General features: G+C 34.9%; 1 protein-coding gene across 5 annotated transcripts in view; it reads left to right on the plus strand.

Moving 5' to 3' along the window:
* The window catches only part of LOC120421600 (zwei Ig domain protein zig-8-like), a 415,971-nt gene that overhangs the window by 267,583 nt on the left and 130,421 nt on the right, over nucleotides 1–17,967 (plus strand). The window lies entirely within an intron of this gene.

Genomic DNA, 17,967 nt, shown 5'->3' on the forward strand with positions numbered 1-17,967 from the left:
TTTCTGGTGTCTTCGGCAAAGTTGTAGGTATTGATGAAGACTATTAAAAAAATGGATGTGCGACAAAAGGTCGAAGGACAAATCGTCGAATGGACGAAAGGTCGAATGCCAAAAGGTCGAAAGACATAAGGTCGAATGTGAAAAAATGAAATCTTTAATAATAATTATGAATTTCTAAAATATTCTTGAATTAATTTGAAATACAGTCCAAACTCGACAATCCGAAGCCTCGATTATCCGAAGTTTCGATTATCCGAAGTTCAATTATCCGAAGGTTTGTATGGAACTTCGGATAATCGAATCATATTTTTTTATTTTCTTACTTTAAACATCAAATTTGAGTTCTGCGACCCCATTTTAGTCAAAATTGAATATTCGATTATCTTTTAAATTAAAAATGCATTTCTTCAAAATTTTATTGCCACCATTTTCAGCGCCATCTTGGATTTTAAAATTCTATATCATTTAGAGTAGTTTATGGGTTCTGTTACTTAAGCCCGTAAAAAAATAAACATGAAAACGAAATATTTTTTTTTTCGTGATTCGATTATCCAAAGATTCGATTATCCGAAGTGAAAATTTTCCAAGGCCCTCGGATAATCGAGGTTGGACCAATGCTTGAAAAGGGATCTATCACTGAATGGGACTGCTCGATATTCGACAGAACTTTCTGTCAGCGATCATTTCCCAAAACGATATTTAATCGCTGACACACCGTCGTTGCTTGGCGACGGTCAGTGAACGTAATCACGAAGACGAAACGAACGAAAAATGCCTCAAGCTCAAGCAGCCGCCCGAACGAGCCAACGTGCTCTTTCTCTTTCTCTCGTTTTTGTCTCTCTCTTCCTAATGTATGCTGCGTGGTGACAGGAGTCATATGATTGCTATCATTGGAGAGATGATCGGAATCTCGGTAGAATGTCAAACGAACGCTCTCCAAGCGATTTTTCTCCTGGAGGGAAGTCAATGATTGTGTGAGTGACTTTGCGTAGCACTCATTCCTATGTGTGTGAAACGAACGAAAGTAGAATGTAAAAATCAGGTTGTCGTGGTGAAGACGATTGGAGTGTTCTGTCAGCTACCACCAAAGAAGTCGAAATTTCGCAAGCCCTGGTCTGGACTGTATTAAAATATTTTTTAAATTTTTATTTAATTTAAAAAAACAGCTTATTCTTGTTGTCGTAATATTTTTGTGAGTTTTTCCATTCGTTCAAACATTTTTTTTTCCAAAAAAATGTACGACTTCTAAAATATTATTTATTTCTTTTTAAACAGCGTTTTCTTGACTGTCGTATTGTTTTTGTGAATTATTTAATTCTTTCAAACAAAAGCGGTTTTTTTCATAAAAAGTTAGCCTCTAAAATATTTTGAAAGTTATTATTTTATTTAAAAAAAAAAACCTTTTCTTGTTTGTCGTTATTTTTTGTGAGTTTTTCTTTTCTATCAAACATGAGCAGTTCTTTGAAAAAAAGTTTGACTTCTAAAATATTTTGGAAGCTATGTTTATTTTTAAACGCTATTTTTTAAAGTATTCATTTTATTTAAAAAAAAACATATTCTTAATTGTCCTAATATTTTTGGGAGTTTTTGCCTTCCTCACCTCACTGAGGAAAGGCTATAAAATCTCTCGAAAAATGAACTTCTTAAATAGGCCTCGTAGACCCACCTTCACGTATACATATCGACTCAGAATCAAATTCTGAACAAATGTCTGTGTGTGTATGGATGGACGTAGATTTTTTTTTCTCACTCACTTTTCTCGGAACTGGCTTGACCGATTTTGTCCGGATCTATGTTTTTAGATCCGTCTACAGGTCCCATAGGTCATATTTTCATACCATTATGTTTAGTAAAGTACTTCAAAAGTTATGCTAAAAAAACGATTTTGACTAAAGTTCGCAAGATTGTAAAAAGGGTGGTTTTTGTAAGAAAGGCCGTCATGCTATACATTTTTAGAAAGGTATTTGAAAGACCTTTCCAACGAGTCCAAAATATTGAAGATCTGATAACCCTATCAAAAGTTATAAGCACTTAAGTGTTATTTATAAACTTTTTGGAGGCCGAATCTCAGATATTTTGATGAAAACGTTGTCCGGATCTTTCATGCGACCTATCATTGGATAGGTATTCAAAACACCTTTCCAACGAGTCCAAAACATTGAAGATCTGACAACCCTATCAAAAGTTTTCAGCACTTTAGTGTTATTTATACACTTTTTGGAAGCCGGATCTCAGATATTTCGATGGAAATGATATCAGGGTCCATCATGCGACCCGTCGTTAGTTACATAATAGAAAGACCTTTCAAATGAGTCTAAATCATCGAAGATCTGATAAGCCTATTAAAAGTTATGAGTCCTTAATGTTGGCTAAATCTCTTATAATTCCTCTGAAGTTTCCAAAAAGAAAAATACAGATCAAGTTCTGCACTTTAAAAAAAATACGTTATTTATTGAATCTTTATTCATTCATCAATAAAAAAGAACAAGAACTTAAGCGTATGATCGGTGTCAAATGTTTATTTTCACAATAAAACCAAATGTTTCTTTCCAACGGAGCAGGATTCGTACACAGGCCTGGTCTGCGCCCGGAAGACCACCTCCCAGTAGGCACAGTTGGGACAGGCTTGCTCCTTTTCCGCTGCAGCGTCAGATCCGATATTTCGTCCTTCCCGTTGTGGGTCAGCTCGACTGAAAGGAAGAAGGAAGGGTTAGACCGCCAGTCATGGATTTTGTAAAATAACTTAATCAACTTAATTTTTCTGGGAAAATTCCAAAAAAATTGCAAAATCAAATTTACATAAAAATGAGGGCAAAAAAATGTATGCATGCAATTTTGATTTTTTCCAAAAATCACTCGGCGGCAGAATTTTTAACCATACTTCTTTATGACTCAAAATTTGCGGTTTTCAGCCTCCCAAAACATATAAATAAACTCGAAAATAAACATACGAATTTTGGGAGTTTCAGTGTTTGTGAAACGCTCATGAAGAGCTCTTCTATCTCACGCACGAGGTCGGTGAAAAAAGCTCAAAAAATCATCATCTTGATTTTTTGGCGGAAAATATATTTCACAACTACACTTGCAGGTGCATTGTCACACGTTGAAAAATGACTTGTCACTTTTTATAGATGGGCAATGTGGGTTAACATAATGAAATAAATTTATTTAAGTGGTTCTAACAAGGAGATTCGCATAAAATCTTCAGCCGATTGCTTTTTTTCAGAAGTTCGGGAGCAATTTTCTTTTGCGTTTTTCGCCTCCTCTCTCTCTCTTTCGCGGGTGAAGAAATTTCGAAACAGTTTTTTTTTGCTTCACAGCCATGTCTTTTTTTGTGATTATATCTGAAAATTCAAACAGCTGACCCCTCTCGATTCTTTTAATAAAACAAATCCAAAAGGGGTCCTTCTCCGCCAACCCACACAGCAATTGTCCTGACCTCTCTTCGATTTCCTTAAAACTTTGCTCTAACGGGTAATTTTGGTTCTTGATCACGAATCCTTGGTCCTTTTTTCATACCGCTAAGGCAAATGTGTTGAAAACAAACTAAAAATGTTTTAAATTTCCTTCTTTTTCAGGTACTTTCAACCAAACAAATGCCGGGAAAATGTTCTGACAGGTATTACAACAACGGTAAAGAAAATATTGCCAGCAAAATGATTACCATCCATCCTCACCTCCAAAAGCAAGGTAACAAAGCAACGCAAATCAAATTCCGAAGAAATCTCTTCCCGCCCCATAATCCTGACAAATCCTTTTCACTTTACGAACGCACGCGTTCCTTGCGAGATTTCATTTCCACAGTAAGCGGCATGTTCTATATGTTGGTCTTCTGGGGGAGGGGCGGCCGGCTAAAGCTCTTCTCTTCCCAAATGAACTACACTTTATTACCGCGGGAAGGCACTTCTGGCTTCCACCACCGCCACCGCCGGAAGTAGGAAAAATAAAAGCGCTATTTTTTCGCACATTCATTCACAACGTGTGCGAATCGCTTCATTCATCTCGGAAAGAAGCTAAAGCACTCAATTTGGGTTAAGCTTTTTCGTACGCAATTTTGCGTTAGGGTGATCGGACTAATAACATGCTCTTTTACAAAAAAATTGAAATTGAATTAGATTTATTTACCTATTCAATTATATTTGTTAAATGTTTCGTAACAAATTTACTATCCTTACAAAAATTTAAAGAAAAATTGACTTGGAAATTTTTTTTATTAAATGTACATTATTCTAAGAAATTACAAAAAATTTCACTTAAGGAACGATATTTAACGACAGTGCTGCTAGATAGTCAAACTTTGTGAGTTACCTCAAAAATTAAAAAATGAATCCTGTATTCAATACATTGAGGTAGATCAATACGAGAATTTCAATAAAATTTCCTTACTTAACCTTGAAAAGTTTATAAATTTTCACTTAGTTGCTCATTATGTTAAACAGTGTTGCCACATAAATTAACATAAATGTTAATGGAATGTAATTTACATTAAAATTATTCAACACTCATTGAGAAAAGCATCAAATTCGACATTGACGAACACCCTAACCAACACGCGAATCGATTGGCAGCGAGCTGGCCCGTCAGACTATTCCAAATTGACTGACACAATGACAGGTGGCAAAACACACACACGCGCGCTCGCCCTTTTTCACAATATGGGAAATCGCTTCGGTTTCCGTTTCCTCACCGGAAAATTTTCCGTCTTTTTACGGCTTCCTATAGGGCAGGGGTGACCAAAGTATGGCCCGCGGGCCAAACGTGGCCCGCGAAGTGATATTTTGTGGCCCGCGGACCCATTTTGAATGATCAAGTAAATTGGCCCGTTGACCATTTGTAAAATGATTTTAAACTTTTTCAAAATGAAGGTTTATTTTAAACTTTTTATGCTATTCTTTTTTTTAATATAAAACATATGATTTATCCTTATTTTAAGATACAAATATTTTGTTCAAAAATCTTTCTAATTGAAACATTTTCACACGTTTCAATATGAGTGAAACTAGTAAATATTGTCAAAATGTTCATCAAACATTGAAAATGTTTATGAAACGTTCAAATTGAATTTCAAAACTGTAATAATAGCAAAAATATAAGCATTCCATATTAATTTAAAAGTCATTATGACCATTTCAATGATCGAGCCACAAACTTACTTTTCACTTAGAAACATTCCACCTCGGGATTCGAACTCATGACAGTTGGATAACGAATCTGATTGACTAACATCTGATTCAGACATACAAAATTTTGAAATCGGAGAAATAAGGCGGTTGCAAATATTTTTCAATGCTTTTGATATTTAAGTGCAATCAGCTGAAATCCATTTGAAATGCATTCCTCTGCGTTTAGAATCATTTTGAGCATGCTCGGGTTTATTCAAAAATAATTTGTATTTTTGTGAACTTTCGATGAACAACAACCAGTAACATAAATTGTTCTGGTTTTATGTCACCATTTAAAAAATATAGAAAAACCCGATTTAATATCACCAGAGCTGAAATAGAGCCTTTCTTACAAAATGATAAATCTCCGACAAATATATTGGTGCAATTAATTTTTCAGAAACATAATGATACCACCCAGTGAGAATTTGACCTAAAGCTTCCAATCTTTTAGGCTAATCCTCCAATGCCATTTTTTTTTAAATTTCAGGGGTACATTTTAAGTCGCAAGAAAATTAAATTTAACAAGCCTTACCCGACAAACTTCGTTCTGCCGTTTTTTTCGTTTGTTGACGTTTTTAACTATTTTGCGTATTCAGCCTCCTGTGATCAAAATTTGGTTTTACGTAACTTTTCCCATACAATCTGCAGATTTTCCGGAATCGGTTCCAGAGTGGCCGAAATTGTAACTTTTTGGCGTAAGAACCTTCCTTGGACTTATACGAACCCAACGCAACAAAGAGCACCTCGATCCGACATTCCGTGTTGAATTGATTCGCGTTCGAACAAAACCGTCGAAATTTTTTATATATATAGAAGATTAATACACACTGGTGAAAAACTCGTTCTTAAAGCGGCCAGGCCTACCGCGTAAAAATTACCGCAGAGATGATTCGTTGAAGAGAGTTGAGCTTAAGCACGGACTGTTCAAACAACAAGACAACACAACACATTCCTGAATCTACAGGGGAGGAAGTAGCGCGAGGACACATCACCATACGTTCCTAATTTTGGTGTATGTGTTGAGTGAGAAGTGAGAATTTGACCTAAAGCTTCCAATCTTTTAGGCTAATCCTCGAATGCCATTTTTTTTTTCAAATTACAGAGGTACATTATAAGTCGCAAGAAACTTAAATTTAATTAATAAAAACATATTGGATTTACATTATTTGAAAAAAAAGGGTACTCAGTCTTTAATGTTAGTCTATGATTAACTTGAAAAAATATGTATCGATATTGCACTTTGTCGAAGCCAGAAAGAACACTTTCACGTGCAGCGTAAAACGCGCAAGCGTAAATGTGCTGGCGTTTATGCTTCGACTTGACGACTTGTCGATCTTTCGAGCGAGAACCAGCCGGGACTCGAATTTGATGTTCAGTATATGATTCTGTATAAAACCAAAAATTTAATAGGAAAAAATAGGGTAACGCAAAAACACTAATATGGCTATATCTCTGGAAATAAATTTTGGAAAAGCTTCAAATTTTGCGCCCAAGCAGTTTATGGTGCATGTTTTCGAATGGCTTTTTGTTTGAAACTGAATTCTTTTAATTTGATATTTCTGTAAAAAAGTCCAAAAAATACCTCTAAAAATGGCTTTGACCACATTTGCTGATCGAAAATTGTGAATCGAAAAATAAAACCGACCCCACGGCTACAGATCTGAAATATAAAAATTGTGGGTTTTACGAGCGGTTTTCCAATGATGGAAGACACATTTTTTTAAGAGCGGATAAAGACATCGCTCAAGTATTTCAGAAAAAGAGCTCTCAAAAATCAGACTTTGAGTTCCGGGTTTCGGGCCAAAATTCAATCGAAAGAGCGCATTCAAACCTTCAATTTAGTAATAGGATTTTTTTCCTGGGACGATTCCTCGCCGTGCACGATTTTTTTCAGATTTCTGAGAAAAGCGTTTTTCCTAAAGCAAACCTTAAACCTTTCTTTTGTAAGAAAGGCAAAAACTTGAAATTGCAACGAAACCACAAGTACACTCAATTAAAAACTTTTTTCAAACACCGAAAACAATTATATTAATAAAACTGATGCAAAGCTGTCATTTTCCGTTTTCTATTATTTTAAAATAACGAAAATGTTGAGTAATAACAAACCATTAAGGAAAAACTTCAAGTAATACATTTATTTTTTAGTCTTTTAAAATTATATAACATAATTTCATTTTATAAATAACAAACTTTATACATATGGCCCCCAAGCTCATTTGAGCTTCAAATTGGCCCGTCATCCAAAAACTTTGAGCATCCCTGAATCAAAATAACGTTATTTTATTTTAAATAACATATTTTGTAAATTTGGCCCGCATGCTTATTTGAGCATCAAATTTGGCCCGGCCTCCAAAAACTTTGAGCACCCCTGCTATAGGGGGAGGTGTTATTTTTTGCCAACTTCCTTCTTTCACGAGAAGGAGCAAAACCAATCATCACGCACACGCACGCACACGAGTGCACGCAACATCTTTGAAGAGCACCTTTCGAGAGTTAGTCGCGCACACACCTTTTGATCGCCGTGCGTGCGTGCGTGCGTGCGTTTATCCTTTTTGGCATGTTTTCGCGTTGTACGATTGCTGACAGGTAACGGAAGGTCGATGATAGGAAAATAAAACCATGGGATATTGACGAGTACTCACCAAATTACCAACTCTCGCACCCATTTATCTTTTTCAAACTCACAAATTTACAAATTCTCAAATTCACTAACATTGTCCCTCCAGCTCACAAGTTCTCACACGCTTTTTAATACTCACTAACTCACAAATTTCCAAACCTACTGGCTCGCGAACTCACAAACTCACCAACTAACAAACTCTCAAACTTACTAACTCATCAACTCAAACCTTCACCAACTAGGTAACTGGCTTACAAAGTTTCAAGCTCACAAACTGACAAATCCACAAATTCTTAAACTGATTGAGAACTCACAAGAACATGACGTAAGAAATGAGTTTAAGAGCGAGTTTTTCACCAATGTGTAACAGGTCGTATCGATGTGCTCCGATTTGGATGAAACTTTCAGCGTTTGTTTGTCTGCCAAATATTAGCCCTATACGACAAAGGGAAGTGGGGTAAAACGGGCTTTGAAGTTTAAGGTCCAAAAAACATGAAAAATCATAAAATTGCTCGCATTTCCGTAAAACTTCATCAATTCCAACTCTCTTAGATGCATTCGAAACAAACATGTATAGACAAACAAACGCTGAAAGTTTCATCCAAATCGGAGCACCTCGATACGACCTCTAGAACAAAATGAGCAATATTGAGCAGTTCTCTCAGATTTCGGTCATTCGTTTTTTTTGTATTTTTTAATCCGACTGAAACTTTTTTGGTGCTTTCGGTATGCCCAAATAAGCCATTTTGCATCATTAGTTTGTCCATATAATTTTCCATACAAATTTGGCAGCTCTGCATACAAAAATGATGTATGAAAATTCCAAAATCTGTATCTTTTGAAGGAATTTTTTGATCGATTTGGTGCCTTTGGCAATGTTGTAGGTATTGATATGAACCACACTAAAAAAATATGATACACGGTAAAAAAAAAATTTGGTGATTTTTTATTTAACTTTTTGTCACTTAAACTTGATTTGCAAAAAAACACTATTTTTATTTTTTTTTTCATTTTTTGATATGTTTTAGAGGACATCAAATGCTAACTTTTCAGAAATTTCCAGGTTGAGCAAAAAAACTTTGACCGAGTTATGATTTTTTTTAATCAATACTGGCAGTGCGTGGCCGAATGGTTACGCTGTCCGCTTTGTAAGCGGATGATTCTGGGTTCGATTCCCATCTGCTCCAACCTTCCATCGGATGAAGAAGTAAAATGTCGGTCCCGGCCTTGGTTGTTAGGCCGTTAACTCATTCCTGGTGTAGGAGTCGTCTCCATGCCATAAGTACAAACAACACACCAAACCAAACCTGCTCCGGTGGAATCGCTGGCGGCGGTTGGACTCGCAGTTCAAACACTGGGGTGGAAGGTTCCTTGGAGTAGAAAGAGGTTTGGGTGCTCTCCCCATTCAAGCCTTCGGACTCCTAGGTTCGAGCAGAAACTTGCAATAGAGACCACAAAAGACCCGGGGGACGTTAATGTGGATGGTTTGATTTTTAGATTTTTTTCAAAAAATCGAAATATTGGTCGCAAAAATTTTCCTATTCATTTTTCGATGTAAAATCAAATTTGCAATCAAAAAGTACTTCAGTGAAATTTTGATAAAGTGCACCGTTTTACAAGTTAAATCCATTTTTAGGGGACTTTTTTGAAAATAGTCGCAGTTTTTCATTTTTTAAATTAGTGCACATGTTTACACACTTTTGAAAAAAATATTTTTGAAAACCTGAGAAAATTCTCTATATTTTGCTTTTTTAAACTTTCTTTTTTATAAAAGTCAGCATTGATTAAAAAATTCATAACTCGATCAAAGATTTTTTGCACAACCTGGAAATTTCTGAAAAGTTGGCATTTGATGTCCTCTAAAACATATCAAAAAATGAAAAAAAAAAATAAAAATAGTATTTTTTTGCAAATCAAGTTTTAGTGACAAAAAGTTAAATAAAAAATCACCAATTTTTTTTTACCGTGTATCATATTTTTTTAGTGTGGTAAATATTCATACCTACAACTTTGCCGAAGACACCAAATCGATCAAAAAATTCCTTCAAAAGATACAGATTTTGGAATTTTCATACATCATTTTTGTATGGACAGCAGCCAAATTTGTATGGAAAATTATATGGACAAACTAATGATGCAAAATGGCTTATTTGGGCATACTGAAAGCACCAAAAAAGTTTCAGTCGGATTAAAAAATACAAAAATTAAAATTATAAAAAAAAGACCGATTTCGTAGAGAATTGCACTATTTACAAAAACCGCCTCTTAAGATTTTTGAGTTTGTAAGCCAGTGAGTTGGTGAAGGTTTAAGTTAATGAGTTTGTGAGTTTTAGAGTTTGATAGTTGATGAGTTTGAGAAGTTTGGAAATTTGTGAGTTAGTGAGTATAAGAGAGTTTGTACGATAATGTTAGTTATTTTAAGAATTTGTAAGTTTATGAAAGTCAAATGCGTGTGAGTGTGAGTAAGTTTGTGATTTCTCGTGATCTTGTGAGTTTTTTAGTTTGTGAGTCTATGAGTATTTGTGAACTTGTGAGTTTGTGAGAATGACAATTCGTGAGGCTACGTGTTACATTATTGCATTATTAGGGATTTGTAAGCTTGTGAGTAGTAATGAGTTTGAGAGATCGTGTGTTTTAGAGTTTGTGAGTTTGAGAGTGAGTGAGTCAGAGATAGTTTGAGTATTGACTAGTATTTGGGAGCATATGAGTTAGTGAGTTTGTGAGCCTTTAAGTTTGAGGGTTTTTGCGTGCCTAAGATTATATAAGTTTTTGGAAATTTGAGTTACTGAGTATTTTTGAGCTCGTGGGACAGATTTATATGTTTTTGAGACAATGAGTTGTAAGTTTGTGAGTATGTCAAATTATTTATTAGTAAATACTAGTGAGGAATTGTAAGTACTTGTGGATGAGTGAGTTTGAGAGCTTGTGAGTTTGATAGTATTTGTGTTCTTATTAGTTTGAGAGTTGGGGAGTTTGTGTAGGTTTGAGTTAGTGAGTATTTGTGAGCTTGTGGCACAGATTTATAAGTTTGTGACAAAATGAGATTAAGAGTTTGTAAGTTTGTGAAAGTTTAAATTATTCAATATTTGTGAGCTAGTGAGTACTTGTGAGATAGTGAGATCGAGAGCTTGTAAGTTTGATGTATTTGTGTGCTAATGAGTTTAAAAGTTTCGGAATTTATGGGGATTTGAGTTAGTGAGCATTTGTGAGCTAGTGACATTATAATTACATGAAATTTTTCACAAAAATACGTATTTCTCTGTATATTGAAAATGCAATGTTTCTCAAAAAAAAAAAATCGAAATTACTGTTATTGCAATATGGGTATCAAATGAGCGGGAGTATGCACTTTATCATAATTTCACTACAGTACTTTTTGATTGCAAACTTGATTTTACATCGAAAAATGAAGTTGAAAATTTTTTGCGATTATTTGAAAAAATCAGTATTGATTAAAAAATTCATAACTCGGTCAATGATTTTTTGCACAACCTGGAAATTTCTGAAAAGTTGGCATTTTATGTCCTCTAAAACATATCAAAAAATAAAAAAAAATAAAAATAGTGTTTTTTTGCAAATCAAGTTTTAGTGATAAAAAGTTAAATAAAAAATCACCTAATTTTTTTTACCGTGTATCATTTTTTTCCAGTGTAGTCCGTATCCATACCTACAACTTTGCCGAAGACACCAAATCGATCAAAAAATTCCTTCAAAAAATACAGATTTTTGAATTTTCATACATCATTTTTGAATGGACAGCTGCCAAATTTGTATGGAAAATTATATGGACAAACTAATGATGCAAAATGGCTTCTTTGGGCATACCAATGGCACCAAAAAAGTTTCAGTCGGATTAAAAAATTCAAAAATTCAAATTGAAGAAAAAAGACCGATTTCGTAGAGAATTACTCTTTTGCAAATACTAAAAAATTTCACAAAACTACGAATTATCGAAAAAAATTAAAAATTTCATTTTTTATAACATAGAATTGCTACATGGGTGTCAAATGATTAGGATTGATTCATACATTTCGCTAGCAATAAACTTTTTTTGTGAATTACTCAATCTATTCACAAAACTAAAAAAAATCTAAAAAATACTCCAAATATCCGTTTATTTTAATATGGCTATCAAATGACGGGGAATTTTTAGAACATTTGATAGTGATAACCACTTTTTTTAATACTAAAATTATCCTCAAAACTACGTATTTTCAAAAAAAAATGCTTTAATTTTCTTTAAATACTAATAATTTGCAGAAAACCTAGTCTTTTCTACAAAATACGTAGTCTTGTGAAAATTTAGATTTTTTTTAAACTTATAATTACTTTCAAACTGTATGCAAAAATCGTGATCTTTTGATACCCTTATTGTAAAAACTTAAATTTTATTTTTTTCTCAAAAATAGGTTTTTTATTATTTTTCAAAACTACGTATTCAAAAAAAATCAAAACAAAACATTCTTGCTATCGCAATTTACAAAAAATCCCGATTACTTGACACCCATATATTTTGAGTATTTTCAAAACTTTGTGTTACAACTTTCGAAGTGGATGAAAAAACACGCGTTTTCAAAATACAGGGAAAATACGTATTTTTGTGAAATTTTTTATGTAGTTATAACTACAATGGATTGCTGAAATCATCCCGATTCGAAAACACTGTTATTTTCTAAATGTTTGACTGTTTTTTTATTATTTCTAGCCAAAATCTCATAAGCTCTGTGCTTCAGTTATGCACGCCTCGGTTTTGCATCCCCAATATGCGGTGCTTAATCGAGGCATGACTGTACTTGTTAGTTTTTCAGGCAGTATGATTGAGAATTTGAAAGTTTGAGAACCTGAGATGTTGCTTAAATGTTTATGAGTTTGAGAGTTTTTATTAGGTTTTAAGCTAGTGAGTTTTTGAGAGCCTTGGAAGGTAGACTTGTTTTATGTGACCTTGGCAATGTTTTAAATATGTATTTTTTCTGGGGTCAAAGTTGGCTGTATTTTTCAATAATATTTCCTATATTTTATGTAAAAATTAGTATGCAGTGCAAATGCAGTAACTTTTGTTATGTGCCAGTCTATGAATCTACGCATTTTTTGACAATATTTATGGTAAGGTAACATTCCGTAGTAGAAGATGAGAAAAAAGCAAAAAATTAAAAAGTTACTGTAAAACCATGAAAAAGGGAAAAGGAAAATTTAATGATAGGAGATGGTAGAACAAGCCAAATACTATCAAATCAAACATTAACTAGACACGAAAAAGACAAAAAAATACTGAAAATGAATCAAGAAAAACATAAACTACACCCACAGTAGAAAGCCGAGAGAATAGCTCTGCCAAAATTAAATGGAAGAATAAACCTCTCGCGGGTGAACCATCCCGAAATCGTGTTCATTTGTTCATTGAAACAGTTCATCCCTTTGAGTGGCTTATATTGGCAAATGACCATCTCCTAATCATCGAACTCTGGTGGCCTATACGGCAAAGGTACGGTTCGATATGTCAATGGTCTTGGGCAGTGTTGCAAATGAGTGATAGAAAAGCTATCAAATGATTATCTCTGCAAAAAACATCCGAGAGTATAGCGGCCGTGACTATAGCTTGTGAGATCTCTTCTTGTGTCTCGTGATTCCCAGCGATGTCTTTCTCTCTCTATCATTTCTCCCCTTTTCCTCGACTATGCGCTCTCACCGCTGAGTCTCTCAATCTCTCTGAAAACTGCAATGAGAGAACGCGAGGTGGCGATTAGGAGCCGACCACGCAAGACGTCCCGTTAAACTGCCTTTTGCGAAATTGGTTTTGTGGCGGCTTTTATGGTTAAACGCTGTTGCGGTAGCATGATCGTGGAAGCGGGAATGAGAGAGAAAAGGAAAATGTCAATCGTGAGTGTGAAAACACGAAAACGTGTTCGGCTATGTTCGGCGCTGAGAGTTTCAATAAGGAGAGAAGAACAGTTGTATTTGAGGCATGAATATTCAGGCGGGATAATTGTAGTTGCTGAGAGCTGATGTTTTGATATTTTAACAGCCCTGGTCTTGGGTTCGAGTCTCGATTCGGCACTTTTTTTATGGCTAACTGTTTTGAAAATGAACCCATGAGTATAACGCTTTCGTCAAACTCGGGATTTATCCTCTGTGTCTGTTCACAGTACCTTTACACTTCTAGATCGTGTTCTTTATTCTCTCGGATGGCGCTGCTTAACTGTGGGTGTTGAGAAGTAAAGTTTTTCGTAGAACAAAAGTTGCTCAAAATGCTCTCCTGAACACGGGATAAATAAAAAAAAAAAATGGGCAAGTTCATAAAATTAGAGAAAATTTTTGAGCGTTTGATTTTTTTTGGTCTGTAAGTTGGTTAGTTTGTAAATTTGAGAGTATTTGTGAGTTTCTTAAAATTCGGTAGCTTGTGAGTATTGTTGAGAAGCCAAGTCAATCTTTTTCCAACGATTTCCAAAATTGAAATACCGTCCCTCAAGCAAAGCACACAATTACCGCTCAATTTCGCGAACCGGTGAAAGTTATTTCACTGCCGGCGAGTAGAACTTCACCCCCAAAACCCGGCTGTAAACGTGTGCGCGTGTGTATCACTCCACACAGAGTACATCGTCAACTTGTCGAAACGACTTTGGGACTCTTTTGAAGAGGGTTTGACACGCGCTTCCGTCCCGGGACTTCCCCGGGGCTTCCTGAACGGGCCACAACTGCGAGGGCAGGATATTCTCCCATTATACGCGCGTGTACCGTTCAACAAGCCGCCTCCACGTGGGCACCATAACGGGGAGGGTACAGTGAAGTTTTGGAATGTCGAAGTTCTTGATTTTGGTTGTTTCTAAACATTTGGTAAGAGATATTGAGTCTTCCAGGAAAAGGTACAAGATTTTTTTTTGTAATTTCAATACTAAAAAAATCAAAGTATCAAAGTTCCCCTGTGAATGTCGTGAAAAAAAAACAGCGACCCACGTCTACTACAGAGTCAGTTTTACCCCCGTTCGGAAGGTCGTAAAGTTTATACTGGCGAATAAAATTGGCAGACTGTCATCAGTGAAAGTGTTTCATACATTTTTTTTTCGGCTGTCCCATCCTTAACGTCCCTTCAAACTTTCGGTTGTTGTTCGACATTGCCACCAGCAGAAGCAACAAAAAAAAATCCGGCCAAGTTCTCCTCCTTCAAATCGAGCGAAAGTGAGATGAGTAATGATAGTGACACACAGTCACATCGTCACATTTTAAGCTCTGGGAAAAGCTCACCGACAAGTGCACACGTTTACTACACGTGCTTGGGGAGGGTATGGAAAAAATGGGGTGCAATATCTCAAAGTGGTACTCGAGCAGTGAAGAGGGGGTTCTGTGGGTTTTATGATGGGTGTGAACTGAATTTATCCGTTTATGGAAGTGATTTTGATTGCAGCATTACTCTTGTGATTGTGACTTTTTTTGTGGTTTTTGGAACTATTTGTGGGACGATATAAGTTGATAACGTCGTTTGAATAGATTGTTTTAGAAGTAAGCTTGTGCTTTTTAATAATAAAAATTACTTTTTCAATATTTATTAAAACTCTCCAATTAAAAGCTCATCCGATATTTAAGTTCCATCCTTGTAGCATCAAACCGCTCTTTTCCCGCGAAAAATTGCCATTTAACGATCTGAACAAACGATAATTATTATTGCTTCATTTTTCACGCCAAAAAGCACATCACCATCGACGCCAACCCTTAAAAGAAAAAAAGCTCCCCCACTCCCGTCGAAACACCATCACCCATTTCAGTACCGAAATTTCAAACATTTTGAAACAATAAAACTTTCCACATCACGAACTCCCATTAAATCAAAGCCCGCAAAATATGCTGTTTCCGAGGGCGCGCATTGAAATTAAGTTAATCTTTCGGAAGCATCACGTATTGCTGCTCCTTCCCCGTTTTTTTTTAAATGAGAAAGCAAATCTCTCAACAAGCTTTTGGGAATATGTTTTGTCGTTCTTATTTTTGGAGGGCCATATTTTCCAACGTCCTAAGTAGGCTGAGCAACTTCATGCACGTTTCAAGCGGAGAAGGGGTCGTAAAACAGATCCTCTCTCCCAGGGACTGGTCTGTGCTGAAAAGTTGTCTTTTTGTCTAAGTCTACTGGGTTTTAGCTGTATATATTTTTTTCTTGTGTTTTTTTTTCTTTTGGAATAAACAGCAAGACCAACTTCAATTTGATGATGAAGTTGCAGCGCTCTTATGTAGCAGATGATTACTTGGGTAAAGCAAGCTACTGCAGGTTAAATTTTATATTGAAATGGTAGCTAATTTGATTGATATTTGAAAAAAGTATCGATTGAAATTATATAAATCCTATCAGCCAAAACCAACATTAAAACCACATAGTCGTAACAAACTCCCCAGAACCTCGATAAACCCCACTTAAAACCCAAAAGGACCTCCGCAAAAGGTTGTTACGACCTATTTATAAAACCCACATAGGAGTTCAAGGCTTTACAACTAATCCTAACAACCTCCTTAAAACCTTAATAAAACCTTTGTTAAAACCTTGTTAGGAGTAATGACATTTCATACGTCTTCAAGCGCCTTATGACAAACAGATTTTATGCTGGCAAAAAATAAATCTTCGTATTGCCAAATGAAATGGCTGTCAAAAATGGCGATGATGCTATGATAGATATTGGAGGTAATTAAAATAAATTCAAAACTCCTCGCAAATGGTGGTTCAAATTCAGCTGCGGTTGAAATTTTATCGATAAATGTGGAGAAGATAGAGCCTAAAAAATCAACTCGCTTCATCAAAAATATTTCTTCTGCAATCGCAGTTTTTAATGACATTTTTTATTCCCTTTTTTTTTGCAAAGAATATTTAAATTATTTTTGAACTTCTATGGCTAGAAATTAATCATGATTGTGCGTTTTCATCAAATTTATGCTTTTTAATTTTTTTCTGCCAAGATGGCTACGCGTTGAGCGCCATATTTAAGCATTGCTATTAGGCTGCGTTAAATGCTCTTTTAGGAGCTTATGGTTTTAAGTGAGCTTTCTGCATGCCTAATGGCACTTGACAGCTACAACACCCTTGGTTTTAAAGAAGCATGCGATAAAACCGTTTGGCATGGCATTGCCATCTGGTTTTCAAGCCTTTATTAAAACTTTCATAAAACCTTATTGAAAGCAAGTTGGCATTTATTTTCATCAGGTTTTATGTCCGAGGCATAAAACCTTGTTAGAACCTATTAATTAGCTCTGGCTTATTGGTTGCGGTGAATGCCCAAATAAAACCATTAAGCAATCAGGGTGCTACCATAAAACCTCAATAATCCTAGATGGATGCTAGTTGGTTTAAAAATGACAGGACAGGTGTATAATGCATTTTAAAACACTTTTTTCATTCAAATGTTGAAACCGTGGCCTATAATTTACTTTTTTTAACTTTTTTATTTATTTTTTATTTATTTTTTTGTCTGTAAGAGACATTTGGTTTGCAAATTGAATTTTACATCTTAAAATATAGTCAAAAATTTTGACCTTCTTTTTGCACAGTCATCGAAAATTAATTTCCAAGAAAGGTCATTTTTTTTGCACTTTAGTTTTTACATGTTAGAAGTCCAATAAATAATGAGATTGATGTAACTATTTTTGTTTTAAAAGTCCAAAGCAATATCTACAACTTTTCCGAAGACACCAAATCGATCAAAAAATCCGTTCGCGATATACACATTTTTGAACATTTTTTTAGATCTTTTGTACGTACAGTTGGGTGGTTTAAAATCCCAAAAATATATTGTCTTAAGAAAAGTTGTTCAAAATTTAATAAAGATGCTGAATCCAAAAAAAAACACCAGACTTTTCGGAATCGGCCCCTTAACCCTCTACTGCTCATTTTGTCTCAAATTTAAAAATGTTCACCTTTGTTCTCAAAAAATATTATATTTATTTTTTTTTGCATGCTTTTCACATTTGTTTTCCTTCAGAATGATACCATTATCCTTTGAATTGTTTAAAAATGCTTAGCAGCATAGTCTGAGCCAATACAAAAATTATTGCATACTTATTTTTACATATAATATGAAAAATAGTAGTGAAAAGGGCAGCCAAAGTTGACCCCAGAAAAATTTTTTTTAAACATTTTCAAAATCACAAAAAATAAGTCAAACTTCCAACCCTAAATTTTCTTAAATTTGAATAGTTTTTCTTTCCAATGTT

This window comes from Culex pipiens, chromosome 3 (genome assembly GCF_016801865.2).
Source record: "Culex pipiens pallens isolate TS chromosome 3, TS_CPP_V2, whole genome shotgun sequence".
Classification (NCBI taxonomy): Eukaryota; Metazoa; Arthropoda; class Insecta; order Diptera; family Culicidae; genus Culex; species Culex pipiens.